Source organism: Centruroides sculpturatus, unplaced genomic scaffold (assembly GCF_000671375.1).
Source record: "Centruroides sculpturatus isolate CEXI.00-Female unplaced genomic scaffold, Cexi_2.0 scaffold137, whole genome shotgun sequence".
In the NCBI taxonomy this organism is placed as follows: domain Eukaryota; kingdom Metazoa; phylum Arthropoda; class Arachnida; order Scorpiones; family Buthidae; genus Centruroides; species Centruroides sculpturatus.
In genome coordinates, this window is record NW_019384453.1 from 218,282 (window position 1) to 232,409 (window position 14,128).

Below are 14,128 nucleotides of genomic sequence, written 5' to 3' on the forward strand. Positions count from 1 at the left end.
TAAAATCAGATTAATATAAACGTGCAGAATGATTACATTTCTTTTTTTTGTCTAATAATATTGCCACTTCATCAAAGTACCGTATATTGATATTATATTAATTCAAAATTAGCTATATTCAGCTGCAAAAAGGTAATGATGTTAAATATGTGCATGGACAGATAATACAGAATTCTCATCTTAAACAAATGTGCAAAATAAATCTTTTATTTCAACAGGTCAATTGATATTGAAATTTGTCTACACACTGATTTATTCTTTATATGACCTCCTTTACAAAATGAATTTATTTATTAATTATAATAAATATNCTAAAAATTCATTAATATACCATGAAGCATCAAAAATATGAACTAATTGGGGCCAGACCCATCCAGATTTTCAAATATATGTGAAAACTATCACTTTAAGTACTGTAAATTCCAAGTACTGCATTTTAATTTTTAAATTTTGTATTTAATTACAATATTTAAAAAAATTATATTTGTAAAATAAGCTCTCGTTCTACAATAGACGATAAAGAAAACTGCAGAACTTTACCAAATAATTATTCACATTCACTTAAACGTTCTTGTTCCGAAAATGAATTATTTTGTACGGTAAGTACATAACATTTCAAATAATTCTTTTGACTTCTACGTCGTAATAACTTTCGATAATCGTTTGTTTTCGTTTTTTATTTCTCGACCATAAATTATTTTAATCGAGCAGGTTATTAAATTTGAATATAACCTGGAAGGTCAACCAGTCACCTTTTGGTCGGTAGAAAGAAACTGCAGCAAACGTTGTGAAGAAGGTTGCATCATTCTGGGAGAACGGACAAAGCTCTATCTGTGCAGATCTTGCTGTACGACTAGTTTTTGTAATGTCGGAAATGGAGCTGTCTCTACGAAATTCATGCCAAATAACTGTTGGGTACAAAATACACTATTTTTGTTATTAAGTTCATTTCTAACGACAATGTATAACAAATTTTAATATGGAATCTTTTACAAGCTTTTACTCAAACTAACAACTCAGAGAAAGGAATGAACAAATATTACAAAATTTGTATATATACATATANTATTTCAAAGAATAATGAGAAATTCCACCAAACTATAGCTGACTGTGAATTAACAGGTTCTTTCTATCCCAATAAATGTATGTGTAGAAATCTCTAATAATATCTGCAGTTGTCAATATCTAAATCTCCTATATCCAAATATGTTATCCTGTATCATTTTATTGTAAACAATTCAAATTGCATTTAATGACCAAGGAATTAATATTCACATTTATCTTATAGATATTTTTTTCAACTATCCATAAAGTATCATAAATTAAAAACGAATCTTTGCTGGAGATTCAAATAAAATTTGCCAACATTCTATATTCTAATTTTGGATATTTGATATATTTTGAATACACATTATATTTCTCTTATATATAACAAATATTTAATATTATATATCATTGATGTAACATTATACTGAAATAATAAGTATATCTGAATTAAACACTAATTGTTTCCATTAAAATCAAATGTTTTTCACTTATTTGACTCTTAGAAAAGTTGAAATTTATATCAATTGCAATTTGTATTTGTATTTAATATGTAATTAAGCAATTTAACTCTTCGTGTTCCAAGATTTTTGGAAATGAAGCATACTGGCATATACATGAATATTTAAGCACATTTCTATATTAAGCATAAATTATATCATAAAGATATAATTATCTTAAATATACTATAAAACATTAACCATTTAAAATGCAGCATTAATATAAATTAGCAATTTATATTTAGTTTATTTTACTATATTAAAAAGCTTTCTTTGTGGAAAGAAATTAAAATTTTTCAAATAACATTTCATAAATTTTCATTCTATTAGCTTGATAATATTAATAAAAAACAGAAAAATGAATAGAATTATTTTAATAAAATTATCAGGTGCTATTTGTTTTTTTATGATTTATATTTATAACTATGAAACAGTGGACAAATGTGGAGTCACTGATTGACATTATAATAAGCAGCACATGCAATTAAATTTCTTAAAAAGCCCTTGTGCATAAACTGTAAAATGCTCCTCCAAAATGTAAAAATTGCATTTTTGAGTCATGAATAAATCTATTTTTTTCTTAAAGCATTTATTAATGAAATATAAATTCATTAAACTTATGACGAGCTGTAACAAGACTACCTAAAGTGATAAATTTGATAATATAAAATTTAACTGGCCAAATTCTAACAAAAATTAATTTTAAAAATTGATTTTCTATCAAAACATGTTGTATACTTTAAATAATTCAAACAAGCTTTTTTTGCATTTTAAAGGTCTTTAATATTTCCTGTTGAATTTTTAATTTTAGCATCACAATTTTTTAATCCTTAGTTCAATTTTCTTTTATGAAATTATCAAGTTCAATCACAGTTGTGATCTTAATTAGAACATATGATAAATGAGTATTACAATATACTGTATTTAATCTTTAAAAAATCAATTTTAATTTAATTAAAAATTTTCAAACAATAAGTCTTTATAACTGAATTCTAGAATCAGTCTTTTTAATGAAAGACTTTTGGAAATAATTTATATCGTTGTTAATAAGGTACAGTATTTAATAGAAAATTAAATCTTGATAGGATTTATTATGCATTTATCCCTATTTCAAAGGTAAACTACTGAGCTTGTACAGTACATACAAAATCAAAGTAAGAGCTAAAGAAAATACAAGACAGACATCATTGTAACCTTTTAGAACAATTATTTCTATAATGACAATAATAAGTTATAATGTTTTACACATATATATAAAAAGTTCTTCCAATATAAAATCTTTATTTCTCTAAATTTCTTAAATGCAGTTCTCTGTGTTTTTTGGAGATTAAGATAAAAAATATATTTACATGTGCTGTTAGAATCCATATTAAACTTCTGCAGTGCCGGCCCGAGGCGAATTTCAGGATGGAGCGAGATCCTATTATGGCACCCCCTTGGCTGCCCCTAATTTATACCCTTTAATTTTCTTTACCACTGAGGCGCCCCCTAGGACTTAGCGCCTAGAGCGGCTGCTCCGTTCGCCCAATGGTAGGGCCGGCTCTGAACTTCTGTCACAAACAGTGTTGGTGAGCTGGAAAACCAAAATGTATTAGAGTTTAGATGAATTTTTCATCTTGATCTAAAGCAGAGAACTTTGTGTAAACAACAAAACAGTACATATATATTTTTAATGAAACTAACCAAAAAAGTAAATTCAACAATTAAATATGTGAATATTATAATCATCTCTAATTAATGGGTTATAAAATTTTGCATCACAGTTATTGAGTACCTTAAATGTATGCTTTCTGTATAGAACTTTGTTTTCATTAAGAATTTATTTCAAAGAATAATGAGAAATTCCACCAAACTATAGCTGACTGTGAATTAACAGGTTCTTTCTATCCCAATAAATGTATGTGTAGAAATCTCTAATAATATCTGCAGTTGTCAATATCTAAATCTCCTATATCCAAATATGTTATCCTGTATCATTTTATTGTAAACAATTCAAATTGCATTTAATGACCAAGGAATTAATATTCACATTTATCTTATAGATATTTTTTTCAACTATCCATAAAGTATCATAAATTAAAAACGAATCTTTGCTGGAGATTCAAATAAAATTTGCCAACATTCTATATTCTAATTTTGGATATTTGATATATTTTGAATACACATTATATTTCTCTTATATATAACAAATATTTAATATTATATATCATTGATGTAACATTATACTGAAATAATAAGTATATCTGAATTAAACACTAATTGTTTCCATTAAAATCAAATGTTTTTCACTTATTTGACTCTTAGAAAAGTTGAAATTTATATCAATTGCAATTTGTATTTGTATTTAATATGTAATTAAGCAATTTAACTCTTCGTGTTCCAAGATTTTTGGAAATGAAGCATACTGGCATATACATGAATATTTAAGCACATTTCTATATTAAGAAATATAAATAGTTTTTATTTTATATGTAATTAATTAATTGAGTTTTTTTAACTCAATTAATTAATTAAAATTTATTTATTTTGTCATATTTATAGAATATATTAATTTATTTGTTAATTCTCATTTTATTTATACAGTAAAAATATACAGTGCACTCTCATAAATCCAAACCAATTATTACACAGAGTTGTTCAGATTAGCGGGTTTGTACACAAAGAAAAGTGGATCAAAAAGACTACAGACAAGTTTGATGTATTTTTTAAAAATTATTCTATAATTTTTTGTTTTTTGTGAACATTTAGTGGAAAAATGAAAAAAATTGGTTTGGATTATCAAGTTTACAATATTTAAAAAAATTATATTTGTAAAATAAGCTCTCGTGAATTTTATAGAAAAACATACGTTCATTTATAATTACAAAATAACTACTTGGATATATTAGTTACTGTTTGATATGTTAGACAAGCATATTTTATAAAATATTTGTTTGTAAATCATGTAAATTATCATCATTAAATACTTATTTTGTTTTCTTTTATAAACAGATTAGATACATGAAAATAATGCAAATTATTCTAATAATTCACAAACAAAATAAAACAACAGGTTAATTTATTTGCTAAAAATTCATTAATATACCATGAAGCATCAAAAATATGAACTAATTGGGGCCAGACCCATCCAGATTTTCAAATATATGTGAAAACTATCACTTTAAGTACTGTAAATTCCAAGTACTGCATTTTAATTTTTAAATTTTGTATTTAATTACAATATTTAAAATTTTAAATTTTAAATATTGTAATTCAAGTTTAGTTGTTCTAACTTCAAGCCAGTATTCTGCAAGAAATGTAGGAATACTCACAAATCACACCCAAATTCAAATTTTTCAGTAAATAAGTAAAAAAATACAAAGATCGAACGTTTTCGGCCACTAAAACAATCATTTAGTGGCCAAAAATGTTTGATCTTTATATTTTTTTACTTTTATTTGCTGGAAAGTTTGAATTTAGATGTGATTTGCAAATATACGTTTCCAGTTTACGGTGAGGTTGTATTTATGTAGGAATACTTGTAAAGATTCCAAGTATAATTTACAGAACCACTATATTTTTAACAAAAATTACACTAATCATAATTTAAAAATTTAAAAATATACAAATTCTGAATGAATATTAGAGCACAAAAAATGAAGTTACCTTTGAAAGGTTAATATTCATTTTTTGATGGCCAAATCCAGATATTTGATGCTTCACTGTAATTAGAAAAAAATTATTAAACAATAGGCATTTATTTTTTCTTCATTAAAAAGTAATTGTGGTCATGATGATAATATAAGATTAAAAATTTAATGTTTGGCAAATGATTTATAAAATTAACATTTTAGGTTACTTTTAGTAACCATCATCAGATCACATGTTGAAATTCCACAATTTTAGAACATGGTCTGTGTCATTAATGTCTTATCAAAAAATTTTCAAATTATTTAAATAATATAGAAAACATGTTCTAGAATTATAGGATTTATACATGTAATCTGTTGATAACTATTAACAGTAGCCAGAAATGTTTGTTTATTCTAAAATTCTGTACTGGACATTAAAGGTTTGATCTTATCTTACACTGGACACAAAATCTAAACATATATTTGATATGATAATAAGATGCTCCACAAAAGTATAGAACCATTGCAAATTTACTATATGAAGGTTAGGAATTACACATATGATGTAGCTACCTTTCTTATATTGTTCAGGATTTATGAAAACTTAATTTGTTGAAACTCATAAGTTTTCTATATTGCAGTAAACAGCAGAAATTGTAAAAAAAAAAAACTAATTTTAAGCACCACAAAAGTATAGAATCAACCAGCAAATGAATGCAAAAAGCATTAAATACTACAAAATAGTTTAATTTAGTCATTTATTTGTCACTGCCTTTACTGCTTTTACTAATAACATCGAAAATGCGATTTGGCGTGCTATCAAAAAGGTTTTTTATGATCAACGCCTCAAGTGACAATTGCTTGATCTAAATGTTCAACATTGATATACTGAAAATTTTGGTCATAAATTCCACCAACCAAGATCACCCAAACATTTTCTATAGGGTTGCAATCAGGAGAATGAACTGGCCAATCCGTTTTTCAAACCACTGTTTTGTGTATTGTGACACTTGGATAGATGCGTTGTCCTGTTGGAAAATAATAGGAATTGTTCTGAATCTACATTTGTATGGCAGCAATTTGTTCTCCGAAACTTGTTGATAGTTGACACTGTTCATGCAACAGGTAACGAATGCCAAATCCAATTTTCCCAATGTAAAAATGCACCCCAAACCATAACACTCCCACAACCAAAGTTTCTTCAAGAAAAGTACTTGGGCTCTTTTCATAAATCACGTCAGTAGAACGCTAAACCATCTGGCCCATCCAAATTAATTTTATTTCCTCCAAAAAGAATACGTGTATGACGAAAAGGTTATTATTTTTTGTGCTAGCACAATAGGTCTAAACGAAACAAAAAACTTACCTTATTCCATTGAGTGACATTATTTTTCCTAGAAAAATCGAGTCGTGCAGCTTTGTGCTCAGGCTTAAGAGATAAGTCACTTCTCATTCGAGACCGAACAATGTTCTTGCTGTGTAAAACCCTTTGAACAGTTTCGTGATGTACAGTAAGACCCAGCTTAATGCAGGGGGATGTATTCCTAGATGACAAAGCGCTAAATGAAACAGTGTTAAACGAGGTCATTTTAACATAGAGTAAATAGGGATAGAGGAACACACAACCAAAAATAAACAAATTTTACTTTAATTTTAAGTTATATTATTATACAAAGTAATATAAAAATACAGTGCCGTAACTAGCCATTTCCAGTGCCCTGTGCAAGAGACCCTTAATTAATTACGTTTGGGAAAATAATAAAACAAATACATGCATTTTGGGCCCCCTTCCAAGTGGGCCCTGTGCGGGTGCACCTGTTGCACCTGCCCAGATACAGCACTGTAAAAATATGTTAAATAACACACAAACATGCACACAGAAATATATAGTTCATTTTTTATGACGAAGTTCCTGACTTTTCTGAAATTCTTGTTTTTTTGCAATAAAGTCAAGAGGTTTCATTTGTTGCTTTTTTCTTTCCTTAAGCAAATGTCAGTAGCAGAAGATCTCATCCAAAATGCCTCATTTTGCTTTTGCCCTCCTTTCAAAATCTGGATCATTCACTACAATTTTATCAACGATTTCGGTTATCGTTACCAAACTTTTACTAAGGAAATCTGTAGAGAAATTTTTTGGATTCTTTGTTTTCAGAATCTCTATTTTCCATTTCTATGTGAATTCCTTGTTCTGCCAGTTCTTGAAGGTCATTGTCGGTAAAACTCTCACCAGAAACCTACGGTAACTCCTCAATAATTGTCAATTAGGTTGACAATTTGGTCAACCTAATGATACAGCGATAGGCTCTTCTTGTTGAGAATTCTTAGATACTTTGTCATAACTTCTTCCACACTTTGTTTGTGCATTTATCAGTTAATTCTTGCCAAGTGAAGTTGATATTGCCTATGGCATCCATGATGTTATATTTTTCCAAAATTTTCAAGATTTAAAGAAAGTATACCTTTCTCTTATTGGTTCGTGCTCATAAATAATCATATTATATATGAATCAATGAAATGCTGTGATAATTTAAATGAACGTAAATTTTGAGCCTTTTTTTTAGACTTCAAACAGATGGTATTATATCAAATCAGCATTAAGCAGGGTCTTACTGTACTTGAATACCCAAATTGTCCCAAATTTTACGTGTGGATGCAGTGGAATTAGAGGCTGCATTAATAATTCATCTGTGGTCTCATAGGGTAAACTTTGAAGGATGTTCACTTCTACACTTTGGTTCATAATTTGCAGGATTTGACAAATAATGCTAAACTATGTTTTTCAAACACATGATGCTGTTTACTACTGCCTGATGACTTAAACCAGTGCTTCTCAAAGCTACAATTTGCCCTTTCTCAAAATATGTTAAATGGTTACCACAAAGCATGATAAAAAAACACTTTTACACTTAAAACTTGCAAGAAATATGACAATTCTATACTTATATGGCAGTATACCTAAATTGACTTTATCACTATTCCACAGTTAGCCACAAATTAGTTTCCTAAAATTATATTTTTATAAGTTAGGTGCTGAATTGTGCATAAAAAAATCTATTAGTGCATGTTCTATCATTAAAAGAAAAAGATTTTGAGCAGTTCTATACTTTTGTGGAGCACCTTATAATCAAAGGTAGAATTTTTCTGCAAAATGATAAATTTTGAATTGTAATGCTAAAATTAACAAATAACTGAGACAACTCTGTATAATACATGTAAAATAATAACAAACTGATAGCCTGTTTTAACAGTTTAGAATGTTTTAATTTTTGGCATTTTCGATATGTTAAAAGTAGTTTAAACTTTAAAATTTCAATTCAATTTTTAAATTAAGGAAGAATATTTGAAAGTTTTATTCTGTAAATATCAAAACATAAAGAAAGCTTGACACTTGTTACAATCTGATAAATCTTCCAAAAAATTACAAGTGTTGCAATATGACGGTGAATAATTAAAATAATAAAAATTAAAAATAATTTCTTGTTTCTCCAAAAAGTATATTATTAATATAAATTACTTATGAAAACTCTATTATGTTTCTATTTGAAACTGAATAATGTTAGAATATTTTCAATTTGTCCTCTCTGAAATTTCATAAATGTATTTAAAGACAAAAATTACTTTTCATAAATTTTGTTTTTTCTATCATATGATTGATATGTGCAATTTCTTAGAAGAGTTAAAACTGAGAATATTTTTTTTTAATGTTTTGTAAATTATTAAGTATTATTAAGGATCCTAAATAACTGAAAAAAATAGAAAAAAGATTTCAATTTATGGTTAACAACAGTACACATAAATTAGTATGATACATTCAGTAATATATTAATATAATAAATTCAGTATTAATACATAAAATTTGATTTTTTTTGTGGTATTTACTTCAGAAAAGGGAGACCATCTCCAAAAATTAGTTTAAAGATATGATAATTTTATTTAGATCATAAGAAAAATCTCCATGTATCATTAATTGTACTGTACTGCACTAGAGTTTTGTTATACATAACATGGACTAATTATATTTATTATAAATGTTAAATTGATGGAGTTATTATAGTTTTATCTTCAAATGATGAATTTTGTAATGAATATAATACATATAATGATTTTTATAATTTACTTTTATGAATTTCTGATTTTGAAACAAAAATTTTAAAAGTAATGACATTCCTCTGGATCTGTCCACTTATTAAACTATCATAATATATTAATTTAAAACATTTAATGAAAGATAATTTTAATTAAATGTGAAAAATACCAGTGTATTTTTGGTGAACATCAAAATTTAAACTGGGCAAACAGAACTGTTTTAAAATAATTATGTGCAATAGCTTATTTATGTAAATGTCAAATTTATTTGAAAAAATTGTCAATGTATTGTAATTGTCATCAAATGTGCCAAATAAAATATTTCTCTTACACATATTGACTTGCTTATTATAAAATCTACATATATAAAACTAAAACATAAATATCTTACTTTATACGTGCACTTCTAAATCTCCTCTCTTCGACTTCTCGAGACAATTTTTTGGAAAAAAATATAAAACTCCATTGCTTAAGATGTAGCAATTCCTTTCTCAAAAGCTCCTATCAATACCCATTCTGACAACAAATAGAATTAATTCTGAAAATATAAAGTTGAGTAAAAATTAAGTAGCTTTATAGAAAAGACCAAACAAACCATTAAGCAAGCATTTTTGAATATTTATAAACATCTATTAAAATCTGGAAACTAACAATTTGATTTATTTACTATAATTTTATAAGGGTGAGATTACTTCCTCCTTACAACAAAATTGAACATTCCAACATTAAAAAGGAAAAATGCAAAATAAAAAAGGTAAGAAAGTTATGTTCTGTTTCAGAATTGTTTATATTTCTAACAATAATTTATAAAAATAAAAAATAATTTTAATAGTCAAATTTACTTTTTCTCTATTTTATGTAAAAATATGCTAATTTGAGTTAGTGTATATCTTTTATTAGAATGTAAATATAACTGTAGTTATAGTTTTACCAAAAATTGACACACCAAACAAACTATTACTACCTAAAAGAAATGTTGTGGCCTAATTTTTGTCTATTTTCAGCATTGAACAAACCATTCAATCCTGAAAATAACTGAAAACATTTCATTTAAAATACAATCTTTGATAATTTTAAAATATCAGCATTTTTGTTTATATTTTTTAAAAGACATTAGCAAGCTTTGTTTTTCCCTAATTTTACTCTTTAAAAAAATGAATTATTTTATTCCTTAAATTATTAACATTTATTGAAACTATTTAACTAATTGAATCTTGTTTTCTTCTTGGTATATTTTTTATTAATACATATATATAAAACATATGACTCACAACCAATTAACAGGTGTGAATAACATTTAAGTGACAAATGTTTTGGTTACCCCTTCTGGGCACCAAATTAAACATTAAACTATGGATTTTCTCATACAGGAACTATACACTTAGATAAAGGAATTCAGATACACTCTCTTATCTCTCCAATGCAAGCTTTTTAGAAATGAAACAAGAAAACTTTCCATGTCCCTTCTCAGACCTACAATTGGATCATAAAGCTGTTTTCTACATAAAAATAAAAAAATACTTTAGCATATACAGTATAAATGTGTTTATTTTACATAATTTCATCACTATTTGAACACATGAAGATTTACATTATTGCATGTTCATCCTTTTTTAATCTTTTCAAATATAAATTTAAGATAATGTACTTCTAATTTTACTATTTCCTTATTGAAATATGAAACACACAGTAACTTTATAACATCAGTAATTATCTGCCATTATCATTTGTTTGTTCAGTTATTTCACTATTTGAATACTATCAATGCTTATTTTATTTAATACTATCAAATTTGTTATTAAAATATGAATGGCTTTTTTTTACTTACTTTAGATAAAGTTTAAACAGATGACAACTTAAAAATTTTGTTATATAAAACTCCTCAAAAATGCTTTAGTAAACATTGTAAATGATTTATACAACAGGTTCTTGGTATTTCTGCCTCAACTATCTTTTTTACAATTTCCTTTGTTTCTGCCTTTTTTAATTTGGATATTCCTTTATCTCTCAATTTGGTCAACTTCTGCATCTTCTGATTCTTCCCTCTGTTGCACTTATATCAAGATAATAATGAAATGTTATAAAATAACAATTTGTTAAAATATATATATATATATATATATATATACACCAGTACTTAATAAATAATTTTCAGCACATAAATTGCTAATTAAGAATGAAAAGTATAACAATAACTTTATTAAATATCATCTTTACTACTAATGTATTATTTTAGTATTAATTTTAAATATCTGAATACAGTTTGATTATCTACTGTATATCACAATACATAGTTTAGGATCTTGTAATTTGTATTTTTCAATTGTTTGCCTTACCAGTTTATTACTTGTCATCGTTTGACAGTCTACAAAATGTTTGGTAAAGAGCGAGCACAAAATAAAAAGTTTCTCTACTTCGTTTCCGACGATCTAGGGGTCGAGCTCTAAACGGTTAAAAACAGACAAAATTAATCTTCTTGCTTTGTACACAGCTACAAACTTCCTTTGACACTCTACAATTACATCGAAAGTTTGTAAACCAATTTTGTTTTTACAAATTCTGATGGCAATTCAAAGTTTGTGCCACTCATCCAAAGCGTTATCACAAAATGAATTTTAGAAATTATAAAAATGTAATCAAAATTTTCAGTCCCGCAATAAGGACGAGAAATAAATATTCCGTGAATTGCATGGACGAAATTTATAATAACGCACATTTTCACCCAAACGTCTGAGGGAAAAAACCTACTTAACTTAATTTTGCATTTTTCTTAGATATACAAACGATAACAACGAACGGATACGGATCCAATTGACAAATTTAATAATGGAGACCACGTGGAAGGCCTCTAGTTGTAACTTTCTATTATTGGTGGGCGATAGATTCCGGTCATTGACGTCATCGAGTAGAAAATACGGCACGTGGTTGTACTCGTAATTTTTGTCTATTTAAGGAAGTGTTTCGATAATAGAAAGACAAGAAAATAATAATAAACTTTAAAATTATTTTATAACTGTTAATTTAACTGTAATTTTAATGTTTTATATAATGCTTTTTAATAAACTGTAGAATTTGATTTTTATATGAATTATGCTCATTTACAATTTTTCTTTTCTATTTCATAAAAAATAAATTTATTTTACTAATTTTAAATATTTAAATTTGAGAAAAAGTATATACATCGGTCGAGCCCCGTGCTTCGTCACCCGGCCAAACTCGTAATTGGCCCTTAAAAAGGCCCTCTCGGTGCCCACGGAATGGAAAGAGTTAAATGTATATCTTTTTTTAAACACCTCGTAAGTCACATTCTTCAAATGTCACCTCGTGGTTCATCTATCGCGTCTTGCGAAGATCCTGACGTTTTACTCTATCCGTGTGATTCGTGCAAAGATCAATACACTTGTAGAATCATTTGCGGCAATAAAATCGGTAGCGACACCACCTTTCAACAATCGTTTACACAAATGCCAATGATTCTGTAGTGGACTCGAAGCGCTTCTGTTACTCAATTGTATCTAAAACCGTTCTTGTGAGAACTATAATATGGCAATTTCGATTTGTAAAACCAATAACGTAAGCAGAGACGACAGGCTCCGTATGGAAGTACTTTATCTATTCTCATTACCTTGGTATACGATCCACCTGTATTGACAAAGCTATCCGGTTTCTGATGATTAGATAATTCTAATGAGAATTAAACTCGCGAGATTCAAAAAGCTTTCTAATTTAATATAATATATTGCATTTATAGTGTGTCAAAGTATCGTAATTTATAAAATTAGTTTTGATATTACAGTGTTTATGCTAATCTTCGTGAAGGATTTCTATGGGGGAACGATGGTGAATTTGGAGGATTCGCGATATAACAATTCGCGTGTAAAATATTAAATTACGTATCACAAATTAATTCTGAACCAAGCCGTAATCTCGGATCGTCGATGAGCTAAAATCATATGTGACTCAATAATTTCGTTATATTCAACATCATTAAATATTTTCTATCCATAGACTCTAATACGTTTTCATAGATTCATGTACAGTGCTGTACATAACGGTTTAATTAATCTATTAGAGTTTATATTGGACCTAAATTTCCAGTTTAATGCCTATAAGTCAAAAATAATTTCACGTAATTATGTAAAGAGCTCCTGGGAAGTTAAGAAATAGTTCGAGTCACTTATATGTTTGAGGCTCTCGTAAATGTCGGGCCAGATAAAGTAACCTCGATGGTGTTATCGCCAGGAAGGTCTCGCAAAGCTATCGCGAGGTTACGTGTATCTTGTTCTAAGCGAATAGGCATAATGAACTACGCCTCAAATTCTAACTGTCCGGGAATAATCAGGAAATTTCGAAATCGCACTTTGAAGTATTAATAATTTGTTATAGCAATGTATTTATTCGAGAATACCTCGCAATAGTGAAATGTTCGTGAAAAAATTATCATTATTTTAAAATATTGCAATTACACGGTAATAAATAAAACAATTCATTATTTTAAGCTATTTTTTCACTGTTTTCGATCTTACAATCTCATATTTCTTTAGTCTTTACAGATTCATTAGGATAGCTCCTCGAAATGAGATCCAGTTTACCTGGCTCTCATTCTCGCAATGAAAAATTATTGCATCGCCAGAATGTGTTGAAAAAATTGAAACAATTCGACGTTTTTCTTTAACACGTTTCTAATAGACAGTTGGATGGCCGAGCGGTTAAGGTAGCAGCCTACCGCTCTGGGAATCGAGGGTGGAAAAATTTCCGGAAATTTTTCGGTTGTTGTCCGTCCGGATATGTCGGACCTTCGCCACCAAGTCGCCCCATTGGTGCCCCGATTAAACCCATAATGGGCTTTCTGAAAGAAACCCTTTTGATGCCTTCGGGGTGGATAGT

At 27.7% G+C, this 14,128-nt stretch overlaps 1 long non-coding RNA gene across 3 annotated transcripts; it reads right to left on the bottom strand.

Moving 5' to 3' along the window:
- Positions 1–507: 507 nt before the first annotated feature.
- Positions 508–12,213, bottom strand: LOC111620596. 3 transcript variants are annotated; one of them, XR_002755937.1, is made up of 5 exons: positions 11,578–12,213; positions 11,070–11,294; positions 9,633–9,779; positions 5,190–5,245; positions 508–908 (listed from the first exon to the last, which is right to left on the bottom strand). It is a non-coding gene; the product is annotated as an uncharacterized LOC111620596 (long non-coding RNA). The 3 variants fall into 3 exon arrangements; XR_002755938.1 differs by lacking the exon at positions 5,190–5,245; XR_002755939.1 differs by lacking the exons at positions 508–908; positions 5,190–5,245; positions 9,633–9,779 and adding an exon at positions 10,231–10,740.
- Positions 12,214–14,128: the final 1,915 nt, after the last annotated feature.